The sequence below is a fragment of the Kryptolebias marmoratus genome, linkage group LG4 (assembly GCF_001649575.2).
Source record: "Kryptolebias marmoratus isolate JLee-2015 linkage group LG4, ASM164957v2, whole genome shotgun sequence".
NCBI lineage: Eukaryota > Metazoa > Chordata > Actinopteri > Cyprinodontiformes > Rivulidae > Kryptolebias > Kryptolebias marmoratus.
The window spans coordinates 27,701,287-27,717,411 of NC_051433.1; the positions used below are offsets into that span (position 1 = coordinate 27,701,287).

Consider the following 16,125-nt stretch of genomic DNA (forward strand, 5'->3'; position numbering starts at 1 on the left):
AAAAAAAAAAAAAAAATTTGCATGTCACATGGGCAGAATAATTTTGTTATACATTTTATTTCTTAAGTTTGTTTCATTGTATTTCATTTTCTTTTCTTTTTTTTTTTGATTGTTTTTACTGTCTGTTCGAAATAAATAAATAAATAAATTTATTTAACTAAAGAGAAAAGAACAAAACAAAACCTGTCATGGCAGCAAAAACGAACTATAACAAAAATACTAAATGGCAAGGCAAGGAGGGACCAGAGACAGGATATGAACCTAACAAACACAACAATGATCCAGCGGAGTGGTGGAGAAAATGACCGGGTTTTAAAGGATGAGGAATAACAAGGTGAGTGGACACAGGTGAGAGATAACAATTACTGACAGGTGGAGATGGGCGTGGCAGACATGGGTGGAAAAATACTGGGGAGGTGAATGGTGACAAAGGGAAACAAAACCAATAGACAAAGCTACAACACAGACATACATGACAGTTATCACAGTGTTTAGTTTATTCTCTGTGTATAATATTGTTAATTTCTGTGTAGTCTTTGTAAGTTCTTCGATAGTTTTGCTCTCTGTGCACTGTGTGTTCTCTGTGCCACTATTAACCTGCCCTCAGCTCAGTAGTTTTCCAGTCGGCCTGACTCACCTATCTGAACCTGTTTTAGTAATATGTCACCTGTGTCCACTTCCTCATCAGCTTCAATCCATATAATCTCTTCCTTAGCTTCCATTACTCGCTGGTTCATTGTCCCTGAATTGTACGGTTTAGTTCTTCTCATGGTCCTTGTGATTGCTGTTTATTTTTGTTTGCTGCCACTTACGCTCTTTTGTTGTGTTTTCTTTATTAATACATTAGTTTATTTTTAGAGTTCCCTGTGTCAGTCTGCATTCTGGGTCCAAATCCTCGATCCTACAAACCTATCAGCTGCAGGTTTCTTCCTGTTTAAAGAGAGTCATTCCTTTCCACTGTTGCCAACGTGCTGCTCAGGGTGGGAGATTGTGATAAAGTGAAGATTCAAAGTGAAGCTGGCTTCCTTAGATAGAGCTGATGTTGTTGTTGTTCTATTGGGTGCTAACTTTTTTAGGGGTTGCCACAGTGAGCAAACTCACACAAACGATTTGGCAATTGTTTTATGCTGGATTCCCTTCTTGTCACAATCAAACCTGCAGCCTCAGGATTACAAGACCACAGCACTGACCACCAATCTACTACAGCCACCCTTAGATTGAACTAATAACTTTTACTAATTGGTATTTTATAATGTATGTGAATGTTTATGCACAGTGCCCTGAGATGGCTTGTTGTGATCTGGCACTACATAAATAAACTGAAATGAAACTAATTTGAATTAAACCTGTGTGCACATAAATACATTCATGCAGCAGCTCACTATAGCCTTACAAAACAAAATCAAGGCCAATATCAAGTGCTGTTCAATACAAACAAATAAGCACAGGATAAAGGAATACATAAATCTACATAAGTAAAAATGAGAAACAATAAAAACGATAAATAATTCAAAGCACAAGAAGGTCAAAGTCAACATTTCACACTGGATTGAAAGCCACGGACTAAAAGTGTGTTTTTAAATGAGATTTAAAAACACTAAGTGAGACAGTGCAACTAATAGTAGCGACAAACCATTTCAGAGTTGTGGACCTGCAACAGAAAAAACTCTACCACTTCTGAGCTTGCATTGCGTCCTCGGAACCATTACAAGCATCTGGTTTGCTGATCCTGAGCTTGAGTTTCCGTTTATGAACAGCAGCCACAATTCTGTGCTGCCCAAAAATATACATAGTTGAAAATTGGTGAAGTATGTGTGGGCATGACCAATTGCATCTACTTACAAAAAACATGGCAAATATCAACTATTTTATTTGCTAACCTCTAGTTCTAGTTGTACCCGTCTACTAGGAGGTCAGTCTCCTACCTGTATGTGGATTCGTCCCTACTGGAGATGAGTCCAATGAGAGTTGTATTATCCCCATATTTTAGGAGCTTGATGGGATGATGGGTGGTGATGCATATATTAGTGTTCAGGGAGAAGAGTAGTGGAGATTGAAACAGACCTAGAGGGATCTGGTGTTGATGGTCTACTATTGTAGCCAATAAATAATCCAAGTACTTGCAGCAGCCTTACTTGAATTGGAAGCTATTTATAATACAGATGTAGTGCTCTAAATTTACAGAAACTGAGACAAATTAGAAACACCCACAATCAATCAGCAACTATTATGAGAGAAAAATATGTTGCACAAATTCTTTAAACATCTTCAAAATTTAAGCGACAAGACTGTTAGCCTCTGCAATACACAGAGAAATTGAGAACCCTCGCAAATATTTTAGCTAGTGATGTTCGATACCACCGATTTCCTTTACGATTCTGATACAGAGTAAAATTCAAGCTGGTACCTACGATATTAATCCGATACTGATACAAATACACCTAATGTATCTAGTAAATCTAAAAAAGTACTGCATTTCAAATGATATTTTCATAGAGAATACAAGACATCAGAGTAATTTATTTACTTATTTTGAACTCTGAAGTACGCTGAGGTATCGGCCTCATTTACAATATAGCCAAGCTAAAACAACAGCAGAAAAAACAACGTAGAGGACACAATCATACAAAATATGTCAAAATGCTGTTTCAAACACAAAAAATCCCCCCAGGACTCTGGTTTGGCCCCGAGATAGAAGGTCCTGTGGTAGAAGGTTCTGAGGGAGAAGGCCATGGTGTAAAGCTAACAGGTGCTGTTGAGCTTGGGGCTAGAGCTGCCTGTCCTGTCTGATAAACATCTGGATACATTTTTTCATTACTTCCAAATTGTCTTTGTCTCCAAAACCAAGATCCATCCTAACATCCAGGGTCCTGGAGGCTGCTGGCTCTGTGCTTCGCTGGCGACCTACCTCTGTGTGGACGCACAGCTGCCTTGGGGTGGTGCTCTGTGTCTGTTTGCCTGGGACTGCTGCTGCCTTCTGGTGCTGGATCCACCTGTCCTTTCTGCTCTTGGGTGCTGTGGATGGCAAGCCAGTCAGCTTGTCAGCCAGTCAGTTGTTCTGAAAAGAACACTTGTTGCCGATCTCATCATATTCCCTGTTCTTTTCAGAACAACTTAAAATCTTTAACAGGTCCCAGGCCTGAGACCAGTCAGCAGATTAAAAGTGGTTCTGAAAAGAACAGGGAAAATGATGAGATCGGCAACAAGTGGTGTGCTTCCTGCTGTCTCTCAAGCCAGTCTGATTTATTAACATCATTGTGTCATTCTGTTCATTTAACAATAAATCTTCAGTTATTCATAAACATTTACCAATCACAATCCAAGGTCAAAACGAAAAAAGTCTTCTTTTCACATAGTGCAAATGCGCTGTGAACAATGTTTTTAAAGTACAAATTACCAGATGTGCATAACTCACTTAGTTTAATTGGCTTACAGCTCAATTGTTAGTACTTGTCTTTTAACAAACATTTATTTTTTTTAGTCATACAGACTTGTCCCAAATGGCTGTTTAACATGTTGCCTTGAACATAATATTCACACAATGGAAACCATAGGCGCCGGAACCACTGGGGCCAGGGGGCCATTGCCCCCCCCCACTTTCCGGCCCTGCCAGTGCGCTGCGTGTTCCCACCAGACGGCTGCACAGACTGCACGCGACCAGACTGTGACTAACGTGTCTCTGTGTTTATATAGAGACAGAAGCACAAATAAAACCTACAGCATTGAGATCTGGACCAAATTCTTAAAGCTCCAGTCCAGGGTCATAACAGTCACCAAAAAGTTTCTGCAGATGCGATAGCGCGGAATCGGTGTAGGGAATATTAACACATGAAAAAAAGGTCTGGCTCTGATACGTCCGTGTCTGGAACAATTCTGTCAAAAATGACATTGGAATTCTGTATTTTATTTCCACATCTGGTCTAAATGCAGTATTTCCAGCATCTGTGGCGACATTTTCTTTCCAATGCACCATTGGGATGAAAAGAGAGAGAGAGAGAGAGAGAGAGAGAGAAAAGAATGTTTTCGGCTCATATTCGTTAACGGCTTCTCCAGTCAGACCAAATGCTCCACTTCGCCCAGAGAGCGGATCATTTTTGCTGTTAGGTCAAAAAAATAATGGTGCAATATCATATCAATATCATATACTTAACTGATAACATGGACCTCAGCAAAGTATGCCGCAGCTTCTGCTTCGCGAGTCAGCAAAGGGAGGCATACTTCTGAGCTCTGAAACTTATTGTCATCATTAGTCGTTATTAGTGTCATTAGGATGTAAATAGTTGAGCGACATACTTATAAATAGCCTTGGAAGAAATCTTTTTACTAATATAATGTTTGGTTATATGTTCCAAGTCTGACAAAGTTTATGTTGTTTTAATACTGAATGCTCTTAATTAGTTCCGCCGCACAAGCCTTTGTATATTCCTGTTGCACAGATGTTGGATTCTTCCATCTATGCCCATGCGCATGTTATTTACCTGTGTTTACTTTTATTGTGGTCATTTATAAAGCTGTTGGTTGGTTTAACTAATTATCATTATTCATAATAATATATTGGAACAAAAAGTCATAGCTGAAAAAGCGTTTCATTATTCAATTTTTATTGATNGTTAGACGATGATTCGATGCATGTAAAATTAATAAGGTGACGAATCACTCCGGTGCCCCCCCCACCTAGAAAATGAATCTGGCGCCACTGATGGAAACCCATACAAAAGTGACTGTTGTAGCAGACTTTAGTGCACTTATTTAATCTAACTTTAACATGAAGCCAACTTAGTGAATGAACAGACAGTACAAATGAATTATTTACCGGTTGCTCTATAAAAGAAATCAGGATAAACTCGAACGCTACACATCTACAGTGCACGTGGTTAGCTCCACCAGCATACACAATCGAAACAATAGCATTTCGCGCACAGCACGTTCAAAGGTAATAAAACCCTGAAAACTCCTATTTTCCAGACAACCCATACATTAATGGACAACTTATGATTACACTGAAACTGTAAATGTCACATATTTGCTAATTAAGTAACCCACTAACCTGAAAAGAACAGGGAAATGATGAGATCGGCAACACGTGGTGTGCTTCCTGCTGTCTCTCAAGCCAGTCTGAGGGGAGACGGCTCCCGAGTTCACCTGTTCACTGGCGTGATGCCCCCCAGTGGCAACATTTAGTATTACATCGCCATTAATGTCTTACTTTTTCCCTAAGAAAACCCACAGTTGTCCAGTTTATTCTTTCACCCAGTAGTGTTGAATACGGAAATATTTACAACAAAATGTGGCAAACTTTTAAGGGTGTCACATGTAGCAAGTGAAAGTGAAATTTATTTATATAGCACTTTTTCACAATAAGGCGACTCAAAGCAAGGGAGCTGCTTTGACATTCACAGGCTGCTACAGCCCTGTGAATGAGTGACACAAGTGGAATTACTTTGGAGACTGAAACATACTTTTTCAGCTGAAACTTCCCATGTCACTTCTTCAAATGGCCATAGTGCATCAGCTGTTTGCTTGACGAGGGATAATTCTTCCTTATTTAAGCACATTCCTCCCTAAAAGGCTGAGGGCTGTGGTCACAGATTCATTTTGCTCACAGAGCATCCCCTGCATGTAAAAAATTGGATTTTAGCTACTGACATGATTAGCTTGTGCTGTGCTACTTTAAACTGTTGTTGAATACCCCTGAGCTTCTTTGTGGCCTGTCTGCTGTGGTGAAAAAGGACACGATTGCACTGTATTTCTCCGGCACTTTCACCACTTCTGGCACAGTTTTTAAATGATCCTTTACAGTTAAATTCAATGTATGTGTAAAACATGGATAATGCCTCCATCATCCTTCTGCACTGCAGCAACCATATTTGCACCATTGTCTGTCACAACTGCAACAGCCTTGTCAGTTATGCCCCATTCTTCTGTGATATGTTTAAGCACTAAACTGATATTATCTGCTGTATGCTGCCCATTGAAAGTGTAGGTTTCCAAAACAAATTTCCTCATTTGCCAGTTTATAGTGAGATGTCATGTTACTGTCAAATATTCCTCTGTGGATACTGAAGTCCACATATCAGTGGTAAGTATAACACTAGAAGCATTTTGCAAAGATTCCCTTACTTTTCCTTTGCATTCATCAAACATATTTACAAGATTAATCTTTGCCAGTTTTTTCCCTGGGAGTTTTTATATATATTTATATATATTTTGGGTAAAGAGCTCACACAAATTCTGGAAACCTTGGTTTTCCACTATGTCCTGTCCTGCCTTTTTTACTTCACAGCATTTCTTGGCGGCCTTAACCTCCAGCGATCCCCAATGCTCGGCCCTCCACCCTCGTCATAAGACATGGTCGACTCCACACCTTCCTATCATGCATGATCCACTGGAGCTGGGTGCTTGGCTCTACATGTCAGCTGCGCTTCTGTCACCACGGCCTCACAGGTCTCCTGGCGTGCGTCTTTACCCCTGTTTTGTTTCTGCTTTAATTGCCATGCCCTTAGTTCCTGCTGATCCACTAACCAGCTTGTCCCCGGCTTATCCCCCTCTCCTTCATCTCTGATGATCTGCTCTTTTTATTTCCCCATTTCTGCCTTTGATACTACTGCACCTGTGTGAGCAGTCAGTGGGCATTTCTGGCCATATTGTGGGTGGCAAGCCCAGCCTCAAACAAATATGCACAAAAGAAATCACAAACATGCAACACAACAAACCCAAATAAATCCAAACCAACAAAGTTAAATTAATCCAAAATAACACATGCAAGTATTACAATAAGACATGCAAGTAATTCAAAATAACACACAGCAAGTAGTAAAATAAAACATGCTAGTAACACAAAAAGGCCATTTTGCCACAAAGATACATAAGTTATTTCTAAACTTAAGTTTCTGTTACACTATTTTTCTTTCTCTTGCTTTTGTGTCTGCTGGACTTACAAAAACAACTCTAAGCAAAAATGTTCTTTTACTTAGATTACAATGACAAGGGCAAATGAGGGTAAAATTGTATCCAGATAATTTATCATTAGATGTAACATATCTATGATAAAACATGACACACTGCTCTGCCCCAAGTGAGACTGTTTAGGCTGACCTCAGTATTGGTGATGTTGGCGATACAGGTCCTGTATTTACTTGATATCAAATAGATATAACATTTTGCAGTATCGCACATCACTAATTTCAAGACAAGGGAGACTCCTTTGTAAATACCATTTGCTAATCAGCATACAGTCTTACTCAGCTTCGGTGAATGCTTCAGAAGAATGGCAACTGCATTTGCTTTCTGTTTTACCTGAGCAGGCATACTTTCAGAATACAAATAGTTTCAATATTTTTGTCAGACATTTCTGTAAAGGCAACATTCACATAAGAAAAATTGAAAGCCTTAACATTTCGTGAAGGAATACATATCACACACTGCCTTTAAGTGCCAAAGTTTTAAACAAAGATCATCTTATATTGAGAAATGGAAGAGTTATACTATAGATGTTGTTCGTTAAACATGGTAAATGACATTATGCAAGATCTCATGAGATATTTTAGATTAGATTAGATTCAACTTTATTGTCATTACACATGTCCCAGGCAACGAAATGATGTTGCATCCATCCAGACGTGCTTAAGCAAGTTGTAAATATAATATATATGTTGATTTAAAAATATACAGATGTGAGCAGAAATGTACAAATGTATATACAAGTTTATGTACAGTATACAATGTTATTGTGGATATACAATATACAATATTGGTGCGATGTGTATGTATGTGTTTAATTCAAGATTATTGATGATATGTGTATGTGTGTATGTGGGTGTATTTGGGTGTGTGTGTATGTGTGTACATGCGTATGTCTTCAGTCCATAATTACTAATGAGTGTCAGGAGGCAGAGTTCAGGAGTCTAACAGCTGTAGGAAAGAAACTGTTCCGGAGTCTGGTCGTTCTAGTCTTGAGGCTCCTGTAGCGCCTGCCAGAGGGCAGGAGGGTGAAAAGTCTGTATGCTGGGTGACTGGAGTCTTTGATGATTCTCCCGGCCCTATTGAGACAACGCTTCCAATGGATGTCCTGTACGGCAGGGAGTGGTGCTCCTACTATGTGCTGGGCGGCTTTCACCACCCTTTGCAACGCCTTCCGGTCAGAAGCGGAGCAGTTCCCATACCAGACTGTAATGCAGGTGGTCAGAATGCTTTCTATGGTGCAGCGGTAGAAATTAACCAGGATGTCCAGTGCAAGGTGGTTCTTCTTCAGAATCCTCAAGAAGAATAAGCATTGATGAGCCTTCTTGACCAGCTTGGAGCAGCTTGTTGTCCAGGTAAGGTCTGCGGAGACGTGAACTCCCAGGAACTTGAAGCTATTCACACACTCCACTGCTGTCCCTTTGATGTAGATGGGTGGGTGTGGATCAGCATCCTTCCTGAAGTCCACAATGAGCTCCTTGGTCTTCTCAGTGTTAAGTAGAAGGTTGTTGATGTCGCACCACTCAGCAAGAAGATCTATCTCCTCTCTATAAGCAGCCTTGTCGTTGTCTTTGATGAGGCTGATCACCGTGGTGTCATCTGCAAACTTAATGATGACATTTGAGACGTTGGCAGGTCTACAGTCATAGGTAAAGAGGGAGTAGAGGACGGGACTCAATACACAGCCTTGTGGTACACCGATGTTAATGGTGATGGCGGATGAACATTGCCGGCCTCAACATGTATGGCTGGATAGCCGTACATGTTGAGGCCGGCCGGTCAGGAAGTCCAGTAGCCAGTTACACATGTGGGAACTGATGCCTGGGTCTGTGAGTAATGAGCTTAGAAGGGATGACTGTATTGAATGCTGAGCTGAAGTCTATGAAAAGCATTCTGGCGTAGGTGTTTTTATTGTCTAAATGTGAAAAGACAGAGTGCAGAGCTATGGAGATTGCATCCTCTGTGCTCCTGTTCTGATGATACGCAAACTGGTGAGGGTCAAGGGTTGGAGGCAGTGTTGCGAGCCTTCAGCAGGAGAAGGACATCCCTATTCATCCAGGGTTTCTGATTGGGGTACATGATGCTTCTGTGTGGAGACACTGTCTATAGTAGTGGAGATATGGTCCAGTACAGATTTTATTTATACCAGTCTAGTGTTTTATAATTTTTTTGGTAACAAAAAAATTGACTCTAAATATTTATTATTATTATGTCTTTATTTATATTTATTTGTGTAGTCTGTTATCTATGTGTTGAAGATTAGTCTCAGCCACTAGCACACCAAATGTTAGCAAAAACATTTGTAAAAATCATCAGTTATAATTATTTTTGTGTTTTTAAAAATCAGTTGGCTGTGGCAGCCTACTTGAATCAGGTTTCCTCCAAAATTTAATTAGTTGTAGATGTACACCCAATAATTACTTTCTGCAAGTTTCATCAAAATGTATCCAGTGGTTCATGAGGTAAATTGCTAACAGACAGATGGACACAATCATGAGCAAAAACACCATCTTTTCACCTTTGATGGTGGGCAATAAATATTGTGACTTATTAGATCTTGCAGTGCAACTTTATAACACCTCTTCAACAATTTCAGAAAATGAACAGCATGTTTCAAAACAAACAAATCATATTTCGGATCAAATTAAAACTGTCAATATCACAATTTTATTGTTTCATCATTAAAAAAAACAGTTCATTACATCCATGTACATTTTTGGATTTTTCTGTGACAATGCCACAGTGTGGTTTTAAAAATCACACGCCAGACATGAAGATCAGATGGTGGAAAAATCTTGTCTCCTAAATCTGACATTTATCTCTTCCTATTCAGATCACGTCAGATGTGGTTGTCATGTAACTATTGTCATTGGTTGCCATGGTAACAGCCTAGCAGTGTGTGTGAAACAAACAGCTTTCTATAGAGGATTGTGGTCTCCGTCTGTATGTTGGCAGTATCTTGTCAAGTGTCATAGTGAAACTAACATTGGTTGTTGAAGGAAGACACTGATGCTCTGCACTCTACCATGTTTGTACAGTATTTACGGTAAGATATGAGCGTTCTTGTGTTTCAAACTATGAGTAAAGGCTGAAAAAAGTATTTGCTTACTTAATGCCTTAGGTTAACACAAACTCTTAATGTTTACTTGTTGTTTTTTTAACTGATTTGCAATCTGTCAGTACACTTTTGTCTGAGAGGAAGCGCCTTAGAAAATCAGTAGGATAGGAAATGTCATTTACTTTAAAATGAGCTTTGATATAGATTGTAGAAGAAAAAGGGGCAAACCACAGAAGTAAATTGTCGTTGAGGGTGATTATGAGAGACCTGACTGCTAGTCACAAAATCAATGTCAAAATTTGGCTTATTTCAGGGGTATTTGGCTTCTCCGGGATTGCTGTGGCAGACTGCCAATGAGCACCACACCTTCATAACAATTTTACCTTACTTTTTCCATCTCTCTTCAGTTTCACACGAGCAGTATGGTGTGTTTGTTTCATTTGAGAAATGTGATTTTTACTTTTGCTGCCCTATTATATTGGAGAAATACTATATTGACCTTTGAAGGTCATTGATGAAAGTTGTTTTGTTTGTTTGGTTTTATTTTAAAAAATATTTTCTTATTTATCTTAATGAGTTTAAATTTAACTTTTAAGGGTTTTAATCTGTATGAAAATGTACATGTCAAACTAGAGAAATTGTGTTTTCTGTGAAAATCAGTCACTGCTGGGTGCTAATGGCTATAATGGCTATAATAAAGATTTATGTTAAGTTAAAACAATCCAAACAAAACAAAATTACCACAACAACAGATAAATAGCAGGTAAAACTAGCAAAACAATAGTTTAAAGCCAAAATACTTCCTGACGAGGCTGGGGTCTGTCAACATCTGCAAGAAGCTGCTGTAGATATTTTTCAGTCTGTGGGGGCCAGTTTCCTCTACTGTGCTGGGGAGGCAGCACCAGGAAGAAGAACATGACACAGCTGAACATACTGGCTATGTGGTGGGCACAGAGCTGGACTCTTTGGTGACCGTGGAGACCCTGGACAAAGAGACCCTGGACAAAACGCTTCCCATTCTGAACAACGACCACCACCCTCTGCACTGCATTTTTAGCAGGCAGAGGCGTGTCTTCAGTCATAGACTGCTGTCACATTGCTGCTCAACCAATAAATTGAAGAACTACATTGTCTGGCTGAAAAAAAAGTGACCACCAAAAAAAAAAAAAAGGTTACACACTCTAATATTTCATTGGACTGCCTTTAGCTTTGATTACGGCACACATTCGCTGTGGCATTGTTTCGATAAGCCTCTGCAATCTCACAAGATTTATTTCCATCCAGTGTTGCATTAATTTTTCACTAAGATCTTGCATTCATGATGGTAGAGTCTGACTGCTACGCAAAACCTTCTCCAGCACATCCCAAAGATTCTTAATGGGGTTAAGGTCTGGACTCTTTGGTGGCCAATCCATGTGTAAAAATGATGTCTCATGCTCCCTGAACCACTCTTTCACAATTCAAGCCCGATGAATTCTGGCATTGTCATCTTGGAATCTGCCTGTGCCATCAGGGAAGTAAAAATCCATTGATGGAATAACCTGGTCATTCAGTATATTCAAGTAGTCAGCTGGCCTCATTCTTTGAGCACATACTGTTGTTAAACCTAGACCTGATGAACTGTAGAATCCCCAGATCATAGCACTGCCCCCACAGGCTTGTACTGTAGACACTAGGCTTGATGGGTGCAACACTTCACCTGCCTCTCTTCTTTGCCTGATGCTCCCATCACTCTGGAAAAGGGTAAATCTGGACTCATCAGACCACTTGACCGTCTTCCAATGCTCCAGAGTCCAATCTTTATGCTCCCTAGCAAATTTAAGCATTTTTTCCCAGTTAGCCTCACTGATTTGTGGTTTTCTTAAGACTACACAGCTGTTCAGTCCCAATCCTTTGAGTTCCCTTCGCATTGTGCGTGTGGAAATGCTCTTACTTTCACTATTAAACATAGCCCTGAGTTCTACTGTTGTTTTTCTTCAATTTGATTTCAATTGAAGAAACGTTTAAGTGATCGCTGATCATTATCATTCAGGATATTTTTCCGGCCACATTTCTTCCTCAAAGACGATGGGTCCCCACTATCCTTCCAGTTTTTAATAATGCCTTGGACCTTAACCCAGTTTTAGTAGTTTCTGAAATCTTAGATGTTTTCTCTGCTTAATGCATGCAAATGATTTGACCCTTCTCAAACAGACTGACATCTTTTCCACGACCACGGAATGTGTCATTCGACATAGTTGTTTAAGAAATGAGAAGCTCGTAAGTATTTGCTTAGTTAAATCCAGGTGGCAACTTTTTTTTTTGGCCAGGCAGTGTATTTTGTACCCCTGGTGATGCGATTGTACAACACTTCGCTGGCAGGAGAAAGCGCTCTCTAATAGTCCACCTGTATATCCTAACAATTTTTGTAAATTGTCAAGAACCCAGAATAGTTTGTCCAAAGAGCAAAGCCAAAACCAGACACGGAGACGTAAATAAAGGTAAGTGAGTTTTATTTACAGGTGAAGCTATATACAGTGGGCAGGTCTCGGAGGAGTCTGTAAGATAAGGAGAAGCTGGGTGAGTCTCGGGTACGATGTTGGTCAGAGAAGTTTGCAAGGTGGTGATAATAATGACTCTTGTTTTCTTACAGGTCCAGGAGGTGAGTTGTTGCGGAGGAGCGGTTCCAGATAGTTCCAGGAGTGACGAGCCAGTTCCAGCAAGGTAGGTATCAGAATGGTTCCAGGTAAGTTGTCCTTAAGGTATGTAGTCGTGGCGTGGCAAAACCTAAAACGTAGGCAAGACAGAGAACATAATTAACACTTGGAGCAGGAGTCAAGGTTAGACGCTGAGGCGGAGAATCTAACCCAGAAGGTTCGATGCTCCAGCGAGGATCTGATCTCAGCCTGCTGCTTAAATGTTGGAAGGTCTCGTCAGTAGAATCTGGAACACCTGTGGAGTAAGGATTAATGGCGCCGCCCAAAAGGCGGAGCTAAACCCAGATCCTCACAGTACCCCCCCCTAACAATCGCCCCTTGGCGATCTTGGACGCCTCTCTGGATGAGCTCTATAAAAATCCGAGATTAAAGTGGCATCGAGAATAAAGGACCTGGGGACCCATGTGCACTCCTCAGGTCTATAGCCCTCCCAGTCCACCAAAAACTGTGATCCTCTACCTCTCTGCTGTACATCAATAATACGGTTGACCGTAAATGTAGGATGATTGTCAATCAGCCGGGCGGGAGGGGGGAGGACGGTAGGCGGGTTCAGAGGACTGTCCACGAATGGCTTTATTTGGGAGACATGAAATGATGGGTGGATCTGCATAGCTGCCGGGAGGGTTAATCAAACTGAGGTGGGGTTCAAAACTTTCTCGATAGAAAAAGGTCCAATGAAGCGAGGTGCCAATTTCCTCGAGGTACCCTTCAGAGGAATGTCCCTGGTGGAAAGCCAAACTTTGTCGCATACCTTGTACTTAGGTGCCGAGGAACGGTGACGGTCGGCGTACCTCTTATTTTGTTCCATAGATCTTTGCAGTGCCCTCTTAGTTTGACGCCATATGCTTCGACATCTCCGTAGATGGGCCTGCACAGAAGGAACAGCGATTTCAGGTTCAAAACTAGGAAACAGTGGTGGATTATATCCCAGAGCCGCCTCGAACGGTGACAAACCCGTGGCCGAAGAAACATGCGTGTTATGGGCGTACTTGATCCAAACTAGTTTTTTACTCCAGGTGGAGGGATTATCACTCGCCAGACACCTGAGGGCCACCTCCAACTCCTGGTTGCACCTCTCTGACTGGCCATTCGATTGAGGATGGTACCCAGACGTGAGACTCACCCCAGCCCCCAATCCCTTACAAAAGTTACGCCATACCTGGGATGTGAATTGCGGTCCTCTGTCAGAGACGATGTCTACCGGGATCCCATGGAGGCGAAAAACCTGGTGAGTAATTATTTCAGCTGTTTCCAAGGCGGTGGGGAGCTTGGGAAGTGGGACAAAGTGTACATATTTGGAAAATCGGTCAACAATGGTGAGTATGGCTGTGTGACCCTGTGATGGTGGTAATCCAGTGACGAAATCTAGTGCTATATGCGACCATGGACGACTTGGTATGGGTAATGGTTGAAGTAAACCGGCCGGAGGTTGATTGCTGCCCTTAAAACGGGCGCAAGTGGGACAAGCAGACAAACTCCTTAACATCCGCGGCCAGGTTAGACCACCAGAAATACCGGGTGGCTAATTTGAGCATGCGGTTTACTCCCGGGTGACAGGTGAACTGCTGAGAGTGTAACCAATCCAATACCCTAGGTCTAACTGCTGTGGGAACATAAGTCTTGCCAGGAGGACCCCCTCCGGGGTCAGGTTCTCTCTGTTGGGCCTCCTGAATCTCCCTCTCAATGTCCCATGTGAGTGCTCCAACGATCAGGGATGGTGAAATAATAGGCTTCTCTTGCTCTGTGGAACTCTCATGGGACCAAAGCCTGGACAATGCGTCTGGTTTTACGTTTTTGGTGCCTGGTCTGAATGTAATTGTGAAATTGAACCGCTCGAAGAACAGGGACCACCTAGCCTTTCGGGGGTTCAACCTCTTAGCCGTTTGTAGGTATGCTAAGTTTTTGTGGTCCGTCCAGATGATGAAAGGGGCCTCGCTCCCCTCTAGCCAATGTCTCCATTCCTCAAGTGCTAATTTTATGGCCAATAACTCCCGGTTTCTGACATCATAATTTCTCTCGGCCGAGGTGAGACGCCGAGAGAAATATGCACACGGGTGAATCTTGTTATCTTCTGCAGATCTTTGTGACAGAACAGCCCCTACCCCTGTGTCTGATGCGTCAACTTCTACAATGTACTGTAGTCTTGGATCTGGGTGGCGTAATATCGGAGCGAAAATAAATCGAGCCTTTAATTCACTGAAGGCTGACTGAGCTTCAGGAGACCAGATGAAAGATTGCTTAGTGGAAGTGAGTTGTGTGAGAGGGGTTGCAATCTTACTGTAGTTTTGGATGAATCTGCGGTAGAAGTTGGCGAAGCCTAAGAATCTCTGAAGTTGGCGACGACCGGTGGGAGTGGGCCAATCGGCAACAGCACGGATCTTTTCTGGATCTGTTTGGTAATATCCCTGTCCAAAAATAAAGCCCAGAAAATTAACGGTGGTGACACTGAACTCACACTTCTCTGCTTTGACGAATAGTTGATTCTTCAGTAGTCTTTGTAAAACGGCCTTAACGTGGTTTTGATGCTGAGCAGGGTCCTGTGAATAAATCAGTATATCATCAAGGTAGACAAATACAGAGATGTTTGGAAAGTGTCTCAAAATGTCGTTAATTAATGATTGGAAAACTACAGGGGCGTTGGTGAGTCCAAATGGCATCACTAAGTACTCGAAGTGTCCGAGAGGGGTCTTGAAGGCAGTCTTCCACTCGTCCCCCTCCCGGATTCTCACCAAGTGGTAAGCAGTCCGGAGATCCAGTTTAGTGAAGATGGTGGCTGAATGAAGTTGTTGATGGACTGAGTCTATTAAAGGGAGTGGATACTTGTTTTTAATGGTGATCTGATTTAATCCTCGATAATCAATGCATGGACGTAGACTCTTGTCTTTTTTCTGCACAAAGAAGAACCCCGCTCCCAGAGGTGACGTGGACGGACGGATGATACCAGAAGCAAGGGAGTCCTCAATGTACGTCTTCATAGCTTCTCTTTCAGGTCCAGAGAGGTTAAACAGTCGGCTCGATGGCAGAGCTTCTCCTGGGATGAGCTCTATGGCGCAGTCATAGGGTCGATGTGGTGGCAAAGATAATGCCTTAGATTTACTAAACACCGGGGCAAGATGGTGATACTCAACCAGGATCTTAGTTAAATCTGTCGTCTGTTCGGGCTCATCCCTGGAGCTGGACGATGGTAGTGCAGAGTGGAGACAGTTCTGTAGGCAAAAAAGGCTCCACGATTCAATCCTTCTCTCTGTCCAGTTAATTACTGGGTTGTGTACAGGTGCTGGTCATAAAATTAGAATATCATGAAAAAGTAGATTGATTTCAGTAATTCCATTTAAAAAGTGAAACTTGTATATTATATTCATACATTACATACAAACTCATATATTTCAAATGTTTATTTCGTTTAATTTT

The 16,125-nt window shown here is 41.5% G+C and overlaps 1 protein-coding gene across 3 annotated transcripts in view; it reads left to right on the forward strand.

The window, feature by feature from the left end:
• The window catches only part of klhdc8a (kelch domain containing 8A), a 162,633-nt gene that overhangs the window by 73,386 nt on the left and 73,122 nt on the right, over positions 1–16,125 (forward strand). Inside the window, exon 1 of one of the 3 annotated variants that reach the window (XM_037975461.1) lies at positions 9,917–10,006. The exons of the other annotated variants lie outside the window; for them this stretch is intronic. The gene's annotated coding sequence lies outside the window, so the exon portion shown is untranslated. Of the gene's footprint in view, positions 1–9,916; positions 10,007–16,125 lie in introns of those variants that run through there. 3 annotated transcript variants of the gene reach the window in all.